Genomic DNA, 14,771 nt, shown 5'->3' on the forward strand with positions numbered 1-14,771 from the left:
TCTCTTCCTCCCACTCCCTACCCCCAGCAGCCACCATGGCCACTTTCTCCACACCAATGCCACATTTTCTTCGATTACTAATCACAATAGTTCATGACTAGAATATCAGTAAGTCCACTCTAATCCATACTCTGTTCCTCCATCCTGTGGACCTTAGAATGGTTGTGTCTACTCCACATCTATATTAAGAGGGGGCTTAGATTATATTTCTAATAAGAGGTTTGCCTTGTCACACACTTACCATGCAGATTTTTTAAAAATTCTACTCTTAACTACAGTCCATTGTTTCCAGTAGGGTTCATTGTGTTATACAGTCCTATGTTTTATCTTTTAATTTTTATTCTAGTAACATAAAATAGCCACATTCATACATATAATTCAGTAATTATTCACACTCTTGTGCTACCATCACCACCATAAATTTCCAAAACCTTACAATCAACCCAAATAGAAATTCTGTACAAATTAAGCAGTAACTTTCCTATACCCTACCCCCACCACAGCCCCTGGTAACCTATATTCTAGATTCTAACTGTGAGTTTACTTATTCTAATTATTTCATATCAGTGAGATCATGCACTATTTGTCCTTTTGTGTCTGGCTTATTTCATGCAACATAATGTCTTCAGGGTTCACCCATGTTGTTGCATAAACCAGAAATTCATTCCTTTTTAATGCTGAATAATATTCCATTGTGTGCATATATGACATTTTGCGTATCCATTTGTTGGTTGGTGGACATTTGGGTTGTTTCCCTCTTTTGGCAATTGTGAATAAAGCTGCTATCAACATCAGTGTGCAAATATCTGTTCAATTCCCTGCTTTAAATTTGTGGGGGGAGGGGGTTATACCTAGTAGAGGAATTGCTGGGTGTTTTAGTCTGCTAGGGTGCTGAAATCAATTTACCAGAAATGGGTTGGCCTTTACAATTGGGGTTATTAGCTTACAAGATTGTAGTTACAAAGCTGAGAAAAATGTCCACGTCAAGGCATTATCAGGCAATGTTTTCTCTCAAAAGATGCCTGGTGGCAATTCTGGACTCCTCTGTCACAGGCATGGCACATGGTGGCATTTGCTGGTCTCTCCCTTCTCTTCTGGGTTTTGTTGCTTCAGCTTCCTGCTTCCACTCCTTTCTCTCTCAGCTTCTGTGGCTTTCTCTCTTCTCTTTCTGAATTATATTTTCTTAAAAAGGACTCCAGTGGAAGGATTAAAACCCGCCTTGAGCCACACCTTAACTGAAGTAACCTAATCAAAAGGCCATACTTACAACAGGTTCACACCCACAGGAATGGATTAGCTTTAAGAACATGACTTTCTGGGGTCTAAACAGCTTTCAATATTAAACTCCACCCTCTGGACCTCAAAAAAGATGTGTTCTTTCCATGTGCAAAATAAATTCATCCCATCACAATATCCTAAAACCATAAATAATTTCAGTAACAATATTAAGTATAAAGTCTTATCAAAATCAGTTAAAAGTGTGGTCTGTCCTGGAGCACAATTCCCCTTGGGCTGTGAACCTGTGAGACACAGAGAACAAGTTAACTGTTTCTAATACACAATGGAGGGACAGTCATGGAATAAAAATGCCCATTCCTATATGGAAAAATTGGAAGGAAAACAGGGATCAAGGGGACCAAACAATTCCAAATCCCTGCAGGGTTTTACTCCATTAGATTTCAAGGTCTAAGAATCATCTATAGAAAGACACTTTGTCCTCCAGGCCTGATGGAGCCACAGCTCCACCCTTTCCAAGTGCTTGCACAATGGATCTTCCTTCCCTAAATGTTAGGGTGAAGGTTTCAGCATCTTCAGGCATTGGGGTGACAGCCTAGCTCTCTGTTCCACCCTTTTCAAGCATCAGGGTAGCATCCAGACTCTAGGCTCCCTCCTCATCAAGGTTAGGAGTAGTGGCTGGACTCCAGGCTTCACCCTCACCAAACATTGGGGTAGCATCCAACCTCTCTACAATCCCCCAGGCATCTAAGGAACCTGGGGTGGTAACAGTCTTCCTAAATAATGGGGTGAAAGGCCCACCCTTTCCAAGCTCCAGGATGCTCACCCTTTCCACATACAGTCTTGGCCTGAGAAGATGGCTTCAGAGCAGACCTCAGATTCTGTGGTTCTGCCTTTGAAGTCATTTTTCCTTCAATCAGTCTCTTCTCTGTCTCTTTTAGTCCTGGCTGGCAATGGATCTGTTCATACAGATCTCACAGAAAACTTGTTGGTTTCACACGTGTTCACAGGGGTCCAAGCCATAAGATGGTAGGACCTTCCACAAATCCTTTTTGGATAACTGCATTTCCAATCCTGACTTGCCCTGAAATGGGTGTCTGGTTTCTTGTTCAGTTTCATCCTCACCTGGGGCATTATTCTCAAGGGAATCACTTTCTGGAAGTTCAGAATTTTCCAAACCATCAGTTTCTGTTTGTAGGTGTGTGTGTGTGCGTGCACACACATGCGCACGTGCCCAGTTCAGTTCCCAGCTTAGCCGTTTCCTCTCTCATTTTACTATAAGCTGCAAGGAGAAGCCAGGCCATACTTTCCACATTTAGTTCGGAAATTTCCTCAGCTAAATATCCACACTTTCAAATTCTGCCTTCCATCTGATATCAGGACTCAATATTGCCAAATTCTCTGTCACTTTAAAACAAGGATCACTTTCTTCCAGTTTGCAAGGACACATTCATCATTTCTGTCTGTCCTCATCAGAAGTACCTTTAGCATCCATATTTCTACTATCAGTCTCTTCAAAGCAATCTAGGCCTCTTCTACCAAGCACTTCACAATTCTTCCCTCATCTACTCATTAGCCATTCATAAAGCCTTTTATAAAAACATTTTTGGTATTTGCAGTAGCAGCACCCCACTCTTCTAATACCAAAATCTGTTTTATTCTGCTAGGCTGCCAAAAGCAATTTACTAGAAATGGGTTTGCTTTTACAAAGGGGATTTGTTATCTTCAGCTTACAGTTACAAGGCTGAAAACATGTCCAAACCAAGTCATCATCAGGTAATGCTTTCTCCCTGAAGACCAGCTCCTGGCAATCCTAGTCTCCTCTGTCACATGGCAGGGCACAGGCAGAGTCTGCTGGTCTCCCTTCTCTTCTGGGTTTTGTTGTTTCAACTTCTTGTTTCCATGGCTTTCTCTCTGAATTACATTCTCTTATAAAGAACTCCAATAAGACGATTAAGACCCACCTTGAGCCACACCGTAACTGAAGTAACCTAATCAAGAGGCCCAACTTAGAATAGGTTTATACCCACAAGAATAGATTAGCATTTTTTTAACGAGGTACCAGAGATTGAACCCAGGACTTCATACATGGAAAGCAGGCACTCAACCACTTTAGTTACATCCACCCCCCTGGATAAGCTGTTACGAACATGATTTTCTGGAGTCCATGCAGCTCTGGTACCATTACACCGGGTCATATGGTAATTCTATACTTAGTTTTCTGAGGAACCGCTAAACCATCTTCCACAACCACTGTACTATTTATGTTCCTGTCAGCAATGAATGAGTGCTCCTGCCTCTCCAGTTTCTTTCCAACACTTATAATTTTCTGTTTGTTTGGTTTTTGTCTGGTGAGGTATCTCATTTTGGTTTTGATTGGAAATTCCCTAATAACTAGTGGTGTTGAACATCTTTTCATTTGTTTTTTAGCCATTCATATATCCTTTTTGGAGAAATGTCTATTCAAGTCTTGCCCCTTTTTTAATTGGGTTGTTTGTATTTTTATTGGTAAGTTGTAGGATTTCTTTATAAATGATGGATATTAATCCCTTATCAGATAGGTGGTTTCCATTATTTTCTCCCATTGAGTAGGTTGTCTTTTCTCTTTTGTGATAAAATCCTATGATACACAAATTTTTTTTTATTTTGAAGAGTCCCCATTTATCTATTTTTAATTTTGTTGCTTGTGCTTTTGGTGTAAAGTATAAGAAACCATTGCTAATTCAAAATCCTGAAAATGCTTCTCTAAGTTTTCTTTTAGAATTTTTATATTCCTGGTTCTTATATTTAAGTCTTTGATCCATTTTGAGTTAATTTTTGTTTATGGTGTGAGATAGAGGTCCTCCTTCATTCTTTTGCATATGGATAGAGTTCTTCCAGCACCATTTGTTGAAGACACTATTCTTTCCTAACTGAGTGGACTTGGCAGCCTTGTCAAAAATCAATTTGCTGAGGATGGGAGGGTCTTCTTCTGAAGTCCCAATTTTACTCCACTTGTCTATATAACTATCCTGGTGCCAGTACAAGCCATTTTAACCACTGTGGTTTTTAAAAACTTTAAAATTAGGAAGTGTGAGTCCTCCAACTTCATTTTTCTTTTTCAAGGTATTTTTGGCCATTCAGGTCCCTTACCATTCCAAATAAATTTGATAATTAACTTTTCCATTTCTGCAAGAAAGCTGTTGAAATTTTGATTGAGATTGCATTAAATCTGTAAATCATTTGCGGTAGAATTAACATCTTAATAACATTTAGTCTTCCAGTTCAGGGCATGGAATATCTTTCATTTGCTTCAACTTTTAAAATTTCTTTTAGCAAAGTTTTGCAGTTTTCCATGTACAACTTTTTTATATTCTTGATTAAATTTATTCTAAGATAGTTGATTCTTTTAGTTGCTATTGTAAATGAATTTTTTTCTTAATTTCCTCCTCAGTTTGCACACCACTAGTATATGGAAACTACTGGTTTTTTGTGTGTTGATCTTGTACCCCACCACTTTGCTGAATCCATCTATTAGCTCTAGTAACTTTGTTGTAGATTTTTCAGGACTTGCTATATAAAGGATCTTGTCATTTGCAAATAGCGAAAGTTTTACTTCTTCTGTTCCAATTTGAATGCCTTTTTTTTTTTTTTCTTGCCTAACTGCTCTGGTTAGAATTTTCAAAACAATGTTGAGTAACAGTGGTGATAGTGGGCATCTTGTCTGGTTACAGGTTTTAGAGGGAAAGCTTTCAGTCTTTCACCATTAACTGTAATGTTAGCTGTGGACTTTTCATATATGCTTTTTATTATGTCAAGGAAGTTTCCTTCTATTTCTATTTTTCTAAGTTTTTATCAAGAAAGGATGGTGGATTTTTTCAATCACCTTTTCTGCATCAATTGTGATGATCATGTCATTTTCTTCTCCTTCATTTAGTTAATGTGGTATATTACATTAGTTGATTTTCTTGTGTTGAACCACCCTTGCATACCTACTTGATCTTGGTGTATAATGCTTTTAATGTGCAGTTGGATTCAGTTTGCAAGTATTTTGTTGAGGATTTTTTGCATCTATAGTCATAAGAGAAATTGGTCTGTAATTTTATTTTCTCGTAGTATCTTTATTTGGCTTTGGTATTAGGGTGATGTTGACCTCATAGAATGAAGAGTTAGAGCAGGATAGGTATTAATTCTTCCAGGAATGATTGTTAGAATTAACCTATAAAGTCACCTGGTCCTAGCTTTCCTTTGTTGGAAGGTTTTGATGACTAACTCAATCTCTTTACTTGTAATTTATCTGTTGAAGTCTTCTATTTCTTCTAGTGCCAGTGTTGGTTGATTATGTATTTATAGGAATTTTCCATTTCACCTAGGTGTATTAATTTTTTGGCATACAGTTGTTCTTAGTATTATCTTATGATTCTTTTTATTTCTGTGAGGTCAATAGTAATGTCTTCTCTCATTCTGATTTTATTTATTTGTGTCTTCTTCCTCTTTTTCTTTATCAGTGTAGCTAATGATTTGTCCATTTTTATTGGTCTTTTCAAAGAACCAACTTTTGGTTTTTCTAATGCTCTTTTTTTTTTTTTTTTAATTCTCTATTTCATTTTTTTTCTTTAATCCAGGGCTTCTTAAGCAGGGGTCCATGAGCTTGAATTGAAATTCAGAAAAACATTATTCTTTTTGGGACTGTTTGTGCAGGTATGATATATTTACTAAACCATACACAAGGTAGTGTGGACTTAGTAAGGGGTTTGTGGGTTTCACCTGACTGGCAAAGGGGTCTGTGGAACAAAAGAAGTTAAGAACACCTACCTAATCTTTTTTATTTGTTTCCTTCTGCTTGCTTTGGGTTTAGTTTGCTGTTCTTTTTCTAGTTCTTCCAGCTGTGCATTTAGATCTTTGATTTTATCTTTCTTCATTTTTAATTTCTTTTTCTTTTTTCTTTTTTAGTATCTTCTTTTTTAACGTAAGCATTTATGGCTATAAATTTCCCTCTCAGCCCTTCCTTTTTAGCATTCCATAAGTTTTGGTATATTACGTTCTCATTTTCATTCATCTCAAGATATTTACTAATTTCCCTTGTAATTTCTTCTTTGACCCCCTGATACCATACATATTTTTGATTCCTAAATTACTTCATGATCTCACTGTGTAATGCCATCTCCTGCCTCAACAATAAACACAATGAGCACAGCAGCTATTGTGGTTGTTTCTCTTAATTATCTTCTCAGTAAGACTTGGAGTATAGATGATGAAAATAATTTTCAAAAAGATCACACTGGATGATTTAAATCCCATTTCAAGCTAATATTTTGACACTGTGTGGTCACAGCTTAAGAAATTGTAATACAAACAACAACAACAACAACAACAACAAAGGCATTTCCAAATGAAGACTGCATAGGACACTTAGCAATAAAATGTTGCACCCCAGTTAGAAGAAATCCCTGGGATTTTGACTGTGGCATACAAAATTAAAATGGAGGTTTGTGTTAAGAAACATTGTATCAGAAATATTTTCTTTCTCAAAAATTACCAATTGCAAGAATTGTTTTTTGCATCTCAATGAAGAAGACTAAGTCACCAGCAACAGAATGTATTCTTATGACCTGCTGTCCTTAATTTTTCTCTCTATTTTATTTGTGCAATAGCCTTTCCGTTTCATGATATTGCATGCCAAGTTACTTCCAACAGAATGACCTGTAGTGGTCCTCACCCTAAAGAAGGAGACCACCAACCACATAAGTGAGACGCTTTGTCCTGACCTCTAATATTCTGACTTTATCCCTGTTTCACCCATCCTGATAAAGCACCTACCACACCAGTATGGAAAACATTTCTTTAACCTTTCTTCATTGAAGAAGCTTCAAAAATCCAATATCACAAATATTTCCTTCACTTACTGGAAGAGATATGTTCCTCGATATTTCCAAGCTAATCATACACTCCCCATGGTCCCTTCACCTTCTGACACCCTGCTTCTACCATAATTTTTTAGGGATGTGGCGTAAGTGACAGGGCACAGGATTTTTAGTCAGAAGAAGCACTTCTGCTGTTTTCTAGCTTAAGGACTTTGGGCAAGTCACTCAGTCTTCCTGAGCATCTATTTTCTCTACAATGCCATCATTAAACAAAAGCCAGAAGCCATTACTTTTCACAATAGTGATATAGTGCCCATGATTAGGACCACTGCCACTGAGAGCCACCACAGCAACCAGGTCATCATGCAGTCTAGGTTCAGCATGTCCCTGGAGGTGTTGAAGAGCCAGAGTTCCTGAGGGAAGACCACTCAGTAAAAAACTTGATGTAACCTGTGGAGCTGCTCCACATACTTGAACTGCTTTAGGTGGATGGCTGGAATCATGTGTAGCTTCTCTACTCTTATCCTTTTCTGAGCCTGCTGTTTGAGGCAACATGTTTCACAGTAGTATTTCTGTTCACTACGTAGTATTTATTTGTTCCTGAAGTCTCTTAGATAGTGTGTAATAGACATATTGTGCTCCACGTCAACAGAAGGTCAAGAAAATCTTCATCCTTGCTACTATCAGTTTCCCAATTCAAGCATCAAGTTACTTTGATGAGTGTTCCCTAAAAAATCTCATGGACCCAGGTGAGTTCTGATGTATTATTCTCTGCAGTTTCCTTCATGTTGCCATTTTTAAAATTTTCCATTTTTTTTTCCTGTTTCTTTTCTTCATGCAGGATGTCTGCAATAGTGTTTACCAAATAATTTAAAATTCATGGGCATCCTGTTTCATGAAGTTATCAAAGAAATTATTAAAATGCACCTCTTTGGTGGGATCACACCAAACTTCTTCTGCGTGGCCATGCTGTGGAAAAGGTCTGCCAGGTATGCCAACAAGTTTTCCTTTTTTTGCTGGGCCTTGTATGCCAACACATTCTCATATAATGACTGGCAGAAGTACAAGACTTGGAGATAGTGCTTGGAGCACAGGGTTACAGTAGCATGTGTTTCCAAAACTGACCGATCCAAATTAGCATTCATGATTGGAAACCCAGATCAATGTCTTTTTCCAGAGCAGAGATGTTGGTGCTCTTTTTAGGTCTCCATATTAGATCTCAACTCTTCAGATGAATGCTGGACCTACAGCAGTCCTGGCCTGCTGCTCCTCTTGTGTCCTCCCACAAATTTTGCCCTGGTTTGGTCTTTCAACCTTGAGTTTTACTGCAAACAGGTTATGACATTCCTCCCAGGTGTGCCAAGAAGCCCCAGCTGCACATATGACAGATAAGGTAATGTTTCCAAAAGTCATTCTAAACTTTAGACTCTGAAGTTTGCAGTGATCCAGCACTGCCATATTTTTAAGGAGTGATGAGGAGGAGGGGGAGAGGAGGAGACAGCTGCGGCAGAGAGGCGGTCTGGGGTCAGGCTTTCAATTTGGCTGAGAGAAGGAGGCTGGGAGGGAAGAGGAGGAGGTAGCTAGGAGGGCGGGAGAGGCAGGGAGGGTGAAAAAGGGGAGGGGGGATTGGGGGCAGTGGCCTCCATGGTTATTATGAGACCCAAATACATCTAGTGTGTGAAATTGCTCCAATGTTTTAAGGGCTGTACAAAGAAGTAGTTACTATATTTCTTTAACTTTTTCCTGTCACAGCTACGTGCACCCAAACTTTTGCATCAGTACCCATTCTTCTTTCTCAGAAGCATATGTCTTAGGAGCATAATTCCTAAGTCCCTCTTCGAGAAGTCCCCTCTCTTGTCCAAAATTAACTCCTCCACTGCTACTTAATATATCCATTCCAGAGAACCTTCCTCTTATTCCCTTTTTCCTATCGTTTTAGCCTTTCCTCCTTTAACTTCTTCCTCTCAACATAGAAACACATTCATCTCTCCTATTACTTTCACATTCAAAGTTCTTAAAAAGAACCTACTTCACATCCCATTCTCTTTTCCAAATACTGCTCCTTCTGCTCCACTGAAATTATTAACATCTCTAAAACAGCTACTAAAATTTGTGGACCCTTTTTGATTTTAGTCCAGTAAAAATTCTATGTAGTGTTTAACATTATTAACCCCACCCCCTCTCAGGTTCTTTTCCGTTGCATTTTATGACATCACTTTCACTTGATTGTACTACTTATTTTTTATTCCCGTCCCCTCCCCCCTTTGTTTTGCATTCTCTGTCTGCTTTCCATTTGTTCTTCTTTTGTCTGCTTGTCTTTTCTTTAGGTGGCACCAAGAACTGATCCTGGGATCTTTCAGTGCAAGAGAGGTGCTCCAACTCTTGTGCCACCTCATCTCCCTGGTCAGCTGCATATCTTATTATCTCTTCACTATGTCTCTTTTTCTGCATCATCTTTCTGTGCCAGATCTCTGCATGGGCCAGTACTACATGTGGGCCAGCTCTCTGCATAGGTCATCTCTCTACTTTGGCCAGCTCACTGTATGAGCCAGCTTGTCTTTACTAGGAGGCCCCAGGCATCAAACCCTATACCTCCTATATGGTAGACAGGAGCCCAATCACTTGAGCCACATCTGCCTCACTGTTCTACCTTTTTGTCCACTCTTCATTCTTTTCCCTAGGCATCTCTTCTTTTCTGTTTCTACAAGAGATTTAGAGAGTTTTAGTTTGCCAAAATAAATCAACTCCCTTTGGCTTTTGGAATCATCTCAAAAATCCCATGTATCAAGCTTCTTTTATTCTGTGATAGTGGATTTGTGACTAGGATAATTACATAATGAAAATCTAATTTCCCATAGATTTTTGTTGTTGTTGTTAGGTACTGGGGCCAGGGACTGAACCCAGGACCTCGTATGTGGGAAGCTTGCACCCACCTGCCAAACCACATTGGCTCCCCTGAGTTGGCCTCCTCACCTGTTTCCTTGTTGTTCATTTCTTTATCTCCTAACAGCCTCCCAGGACTGAACCTGGGACCTTCCATTTGAGGAGCAGGTGTTCAACTGCTTGAGTCACATTCGTTCCCCTCCCAATAGATTTCTAAAGTATCACTAGATGTAGATAATTGTTAGAAACAGGTAACATGGTTTAGTAACAGCTGTCATAAGTCCAAGCCTCATCTAAAGGTATAAAAAGCAGCAACAGCAGCAAATAACAAAACCAAAAAACCCATTACCAAACAAACTTTCCCTGAATGCTAGTTGTGTAATTATAAACTACCAGAATCATCTGAACATCCTATCTTCATCCAGTAGTGGTAGGCCACAAATATTTTCTTCCTATCTAAGGACCTAAATTGGTATCAGGTGGTAGGAAGACCTTCTTACTCATTTCTACTGTAATATGAGGTCTTTCACCATCCTGTGGGTTTCCAGCATACAGGGTTGATGTCTTAGTCATCTCTGTATCCTCTCACTAAGCAGACCACCTGACACCTAAGTTCACAGTGAATCAGTTTAGGATGAGATGGTCACAACCAATAACTCTTAAAGACTAAACCAAATTTAAAGGGCAAGTATGCTGCTTTGGAAAACAGTTTGAAATTTCCCTGAAAGGTTAAATAGAATGTTATCATATGATCTAGAAATTCCACTCCTAGGTATATACCCAAAAGAATTGAAAATACATGTTTGCATAAAAAATGTACAAGAATGTTCTTAGCAGCATTATTCATAATAGTCTAAAAGTAGAAACAACCCAAATGCCCATTAAGTGATGAATGAATAAATAAAATGTGGTAAAACCATAACAATTCAGCCATAAAAAGAAATGCATTACTGAAACACGTTACAACATAGATGAACCTTTAATCATTATGCTAAATGAAAGAAACCAGGTGCAAAGGCCACAGGTATGATTCCATGAATATGAAATATCCAGAATAGGCAAATCCATAGAGACAGAAATTAGATTTGTGGTTACCTAGGGTTTGGGCAGGCAGGAGATTGTGGGTGATATCTACAAGGTATGGAAGGATTTCTTTTTGGAGTGATAAAAGTGTTCTAAAATTGATTGTGCTAATGGTTCACAACTCTATGAATATACTAAAAACCATTTAATTATACTTTAAAAGGGTGAACTTTATGAAGTATATCTCAATTTTTTAAAAGAACATTAAAAATAGATAATGCTGTAGCAGTATTTTGAATTAAAGATACTTTAATGCATAAATATACTACAACTCATTCATGTGGCTCTTTTACAGAAGTTTGACCAGAGTACACGTCATGTCATGTTCTTGAAAACATTACTATATGTTAAAACATTCGACTCTAAGGATAAGATTATATACTGATTATTTTTAGTTATATTACTTTATAAGTATACAACTTTTTAAAATTAAATATTTGAAAAGAAATTCAATGTGAGAGAATATAGTTTATAATAGACTCTAAAAAACCTGGTGGTAAACTCTCATTTATCTAGGATGACTAGGGAGCAAGATGTTCTGGTTACCTGCATAGCCTAATGAACTGAGTAACCAAGGATACTTTATAATAAGAATAATTTTCAAAAATTAGAATGCAATAAAATATACTGTAGTGGTATGGACCCCAGAAAATCATGTTCCTAAAGCTAATCCATTCCTATGGTGTAAACCTATTATAAGTAGGATCTTTCGATTAGGTTAGTTCAGTTAAGGTGAGGCCCAGGGTGGGTCTTAATCCTTTTTCTGGAGTCTTTATAAGAGAATGAAATTCAGACACATTCCTGGATCACTGGCAGCCTGTTTTTGAGAAGAAACCTTCACCTTAATGATGCCTTGATTTGGACATTTTCATAACTTCAAAATTGTAGACTTGGAAGATAATAAATTCCCATAGTAAAAGCCAATGTACTTTATGGTATCTTCTTTCAGCAGCTGAACAAACTGAAACATATACTTTCTAAAGAAATTACATCTGGGAAGTGGTTGTGGCTCAACTAAAGAAATTACATCAAACCTACCTTAATATTTGATGTTTCAGAAGGCACTTCAGAATCTTATAAAACCACATAATTATTAATGGTTTTTGTATGGTATTAGAAAAAATTGGGGCCGTAGTGTTCAAGTCATGTGGATACTAGATAAATAGTCCTTAAAAAGAATTTTTTAAAAGAAGGAAAAAGAAGTAAAGTGAGTATATATTTAAAAACTATGTCTAGGGAAGCAGACGTGGCTTAAGCAGTTGGGTGCCCGCCTACCACATGCGAGGTGCCAGGTTTGGTTACCTGTGCCTCCTAAAGAAATCGATCAAGACAATGAGCTGACTCAATGGGACAGTGTGGTGCGCTGATGCAACAAGATGATGTAACAATGAGACAGAACAATGAGAGACACTACAAAGCAGGGAGCAGAGGTGGCTCAAGCAAGTGGGTGCCTCCGTCCCTCATGGGAGGTCTTGGGTTTGGTTCCCAGTGCCTCCCAAAAAGAAGACAAACACAACCCATGGACAAAGAGAGCAGACAATGAGCACAAACAATAAGCAGGAGGGGAGAAATAAACAAAATAAATCTTTAAAAATTAAAAAAATGTTAAAAATTTTAAAACTACGGCTATAAGCCACAGAACAATGCTAGGAAATGCTTATACGACATTACTGCAATACAAAGTTTACTGAGGAATTGAATTTTTCTCATACTTAATATTTTTTATTTTTTAAGGGAAAGAAAATCTTTCAACATTGAGCTACTATTGCAGCAGTCCTGAGTTTGAATCCTGGCCTCAGTCTTTCATGTCTCAAAAGTTGGTTGAACTATTCAGGGGTGAAGCTATCTAATCCCAAAACTATACTGCCCTGATGATCTGATAATTTAGAACAGTGCTGTCCAACAGATATATAATCTGAACTATAAATGGGAGCCAATCTGAAGTTCAGGGCCATGTCAGTTTGCCCTACTTTGGAATTTATGTTCCTGGGTGTGATGGAGTTGGACTCAGATATGACCTTCCTACACATGCCTCTTCGGTTACTTTTACTGGACCTGTGGTTGGTGTTTGGGTTGGTGTATACTCAGGAGACCTGAATCTCTGGACTGTCCGTGTGACAGCCAGGCCCTGAGCCTCAGCAGACTTGCAACTCCTACCCTCTGGTTTACTGGACTTACCCTAGACAGCTAACAGTGAGGTGAAGAAAATCAACCACCACACCATGGAGCCAAGAGCCAAGCAGGGAGCCAACTGCAAGCAGGGGAATTGCATCCATCATCCATGTGGAATCTAAGCCCCCTCTTGAGGTAGAGGGGGGCTGGACTTAACCATCCCAGGGTCCACAGGATGGAGGAATAGAGTAGAGATTAGAGTGGACTTACTGGTGTTCTGCTGGGGAACTATTGTGATTAGCAAGGGAAGAAATTGTAATATTGATGCAAAGAAAGTGGCCACAGTAGCTGCTGATGGTAGGGAGAGGGAAGAAGAGATATGATGTGGGCGCATTTTCAGGATTTGGAGTTGTCCTGCATGGTGCTGCAGGGACGGATGCTGGACAGTGTGTGTCCTGCCATGGCCCAGTGGGTGGAATGGGGGAGAGTGTAGACTACAATGTAGACCACTGTCCATGTGGTGCAGCAGTGCTCCAAAATGTATTCACCAGGTGACGCGAATGTGCCACGGTGATGGAAGAGGTTGTTGATGCAGGAGGAGCAGGGTAGGGAGGGTGGGAGGTATATGGGGACCTCATATTTTTTATGTAACATTTGAAAGAAAATAAAGAAGAAAGAAAAAGAGTAATTTAAAAAATAATAATAAAAAAATAAATGGGAGCCAAATATGTCATTTTAAATTTTCTAGCACCTACATTTAAAAAGTAAAAAGAAACAAGTGACATTAGTTTTAACAATATATTTATTTAACCTAATATATCTGAAATACTATCATTTCAACATGTAATTAATAGAAAAACTATTGAGAGACTTTACATCTTTTTTTCATTAAAAAGTTTTGAATTACAAAGCATATTTTATCTAGAGCATATCTCAATTGGGACTAGTCATATTTCAAGTACTCAACCACATGTGGCTTGTGGCTACTTATTGGACAGCAAAGATTTAGAATTGGGAGTTTTCAGTATGATTATAGCAAGGAGATGAGCTACCAGCAGAGGACAACTGGCAGTTTTGTTAAATAGAGAAAGTCTGTCCCATAAAGGGACAGTGAAATTACAATCTAAAGTATAACTTTTTGCATTTCCTTTGTTTACTCTTAAGTTATGGACATATTTTATTGAAGAGCAATCTTGATTGATACAGTGAAGAAAAATACATAATTTAACAGTTAGGATTATTTTGAATACTTTCTTACAAATGGAATCTCTGAAAGAATCTTACCAAATAGTCTATAAATTCAATAATTAAAAATAGTAGAGGTGGCGGTCTTGGCCCAGTGGTTAGGGCATCCACCTACCACATGGGAGGTCCGCAGTTCAAACCCTGGGCCCCCTTGACCCGTGTGGAGCTGGCCCATGTGCAGTGCTGATGCACACAAGGAGTGCTGTGCCACGCAGGGGTGTCCCCCCCGCCCCGTAGGGGAGCCCCACGATGCAAGGAGTGCGCCCCATAAGGAGAACTGCCCAGCGCGAAAGAAAGTACAGCCTGCCCAGGAATGGGTGCCACATACACGGAGAGCTGACACAAGATGATGCAACAAAAAGAAACACA

The 14,771-nt window shown here is 38.6% G+C and overlaps 1 pseudogene; it reads right to left on the minus strand.

Annotated features, from left to right (window-relative positions):
• Nucleotides 1–7,304: 7,304 nt before the first annotated feature.
• LOC101420252 (ubiquitin carboxyl-terminal hydrolase 46 pseudogene) lies at nucleotides 7,305–8,213 on the minus strand (annotated as a pseudogene).
• Between the last annotated feature and the right edge of the window lie 6,558 nt (nucleotides 8,214–14,771).

This window comes from Dasypus novemcinctus, chromosome 8 (genome assembly GCF_030445035.2).
Source record: "Dasypus novemcinctus isolate mDasNov1 chromosome 8, mDasNov1.1.hap2, whole genome shotgun sequence".
NCBI classification, from domain to species: domain Eukaryota; kingdom Metazoa; phylum Chordata; class Mammalia; order Cingulata; family Dasypodidae; genus Dasypus; species Dasypus novemcinctus.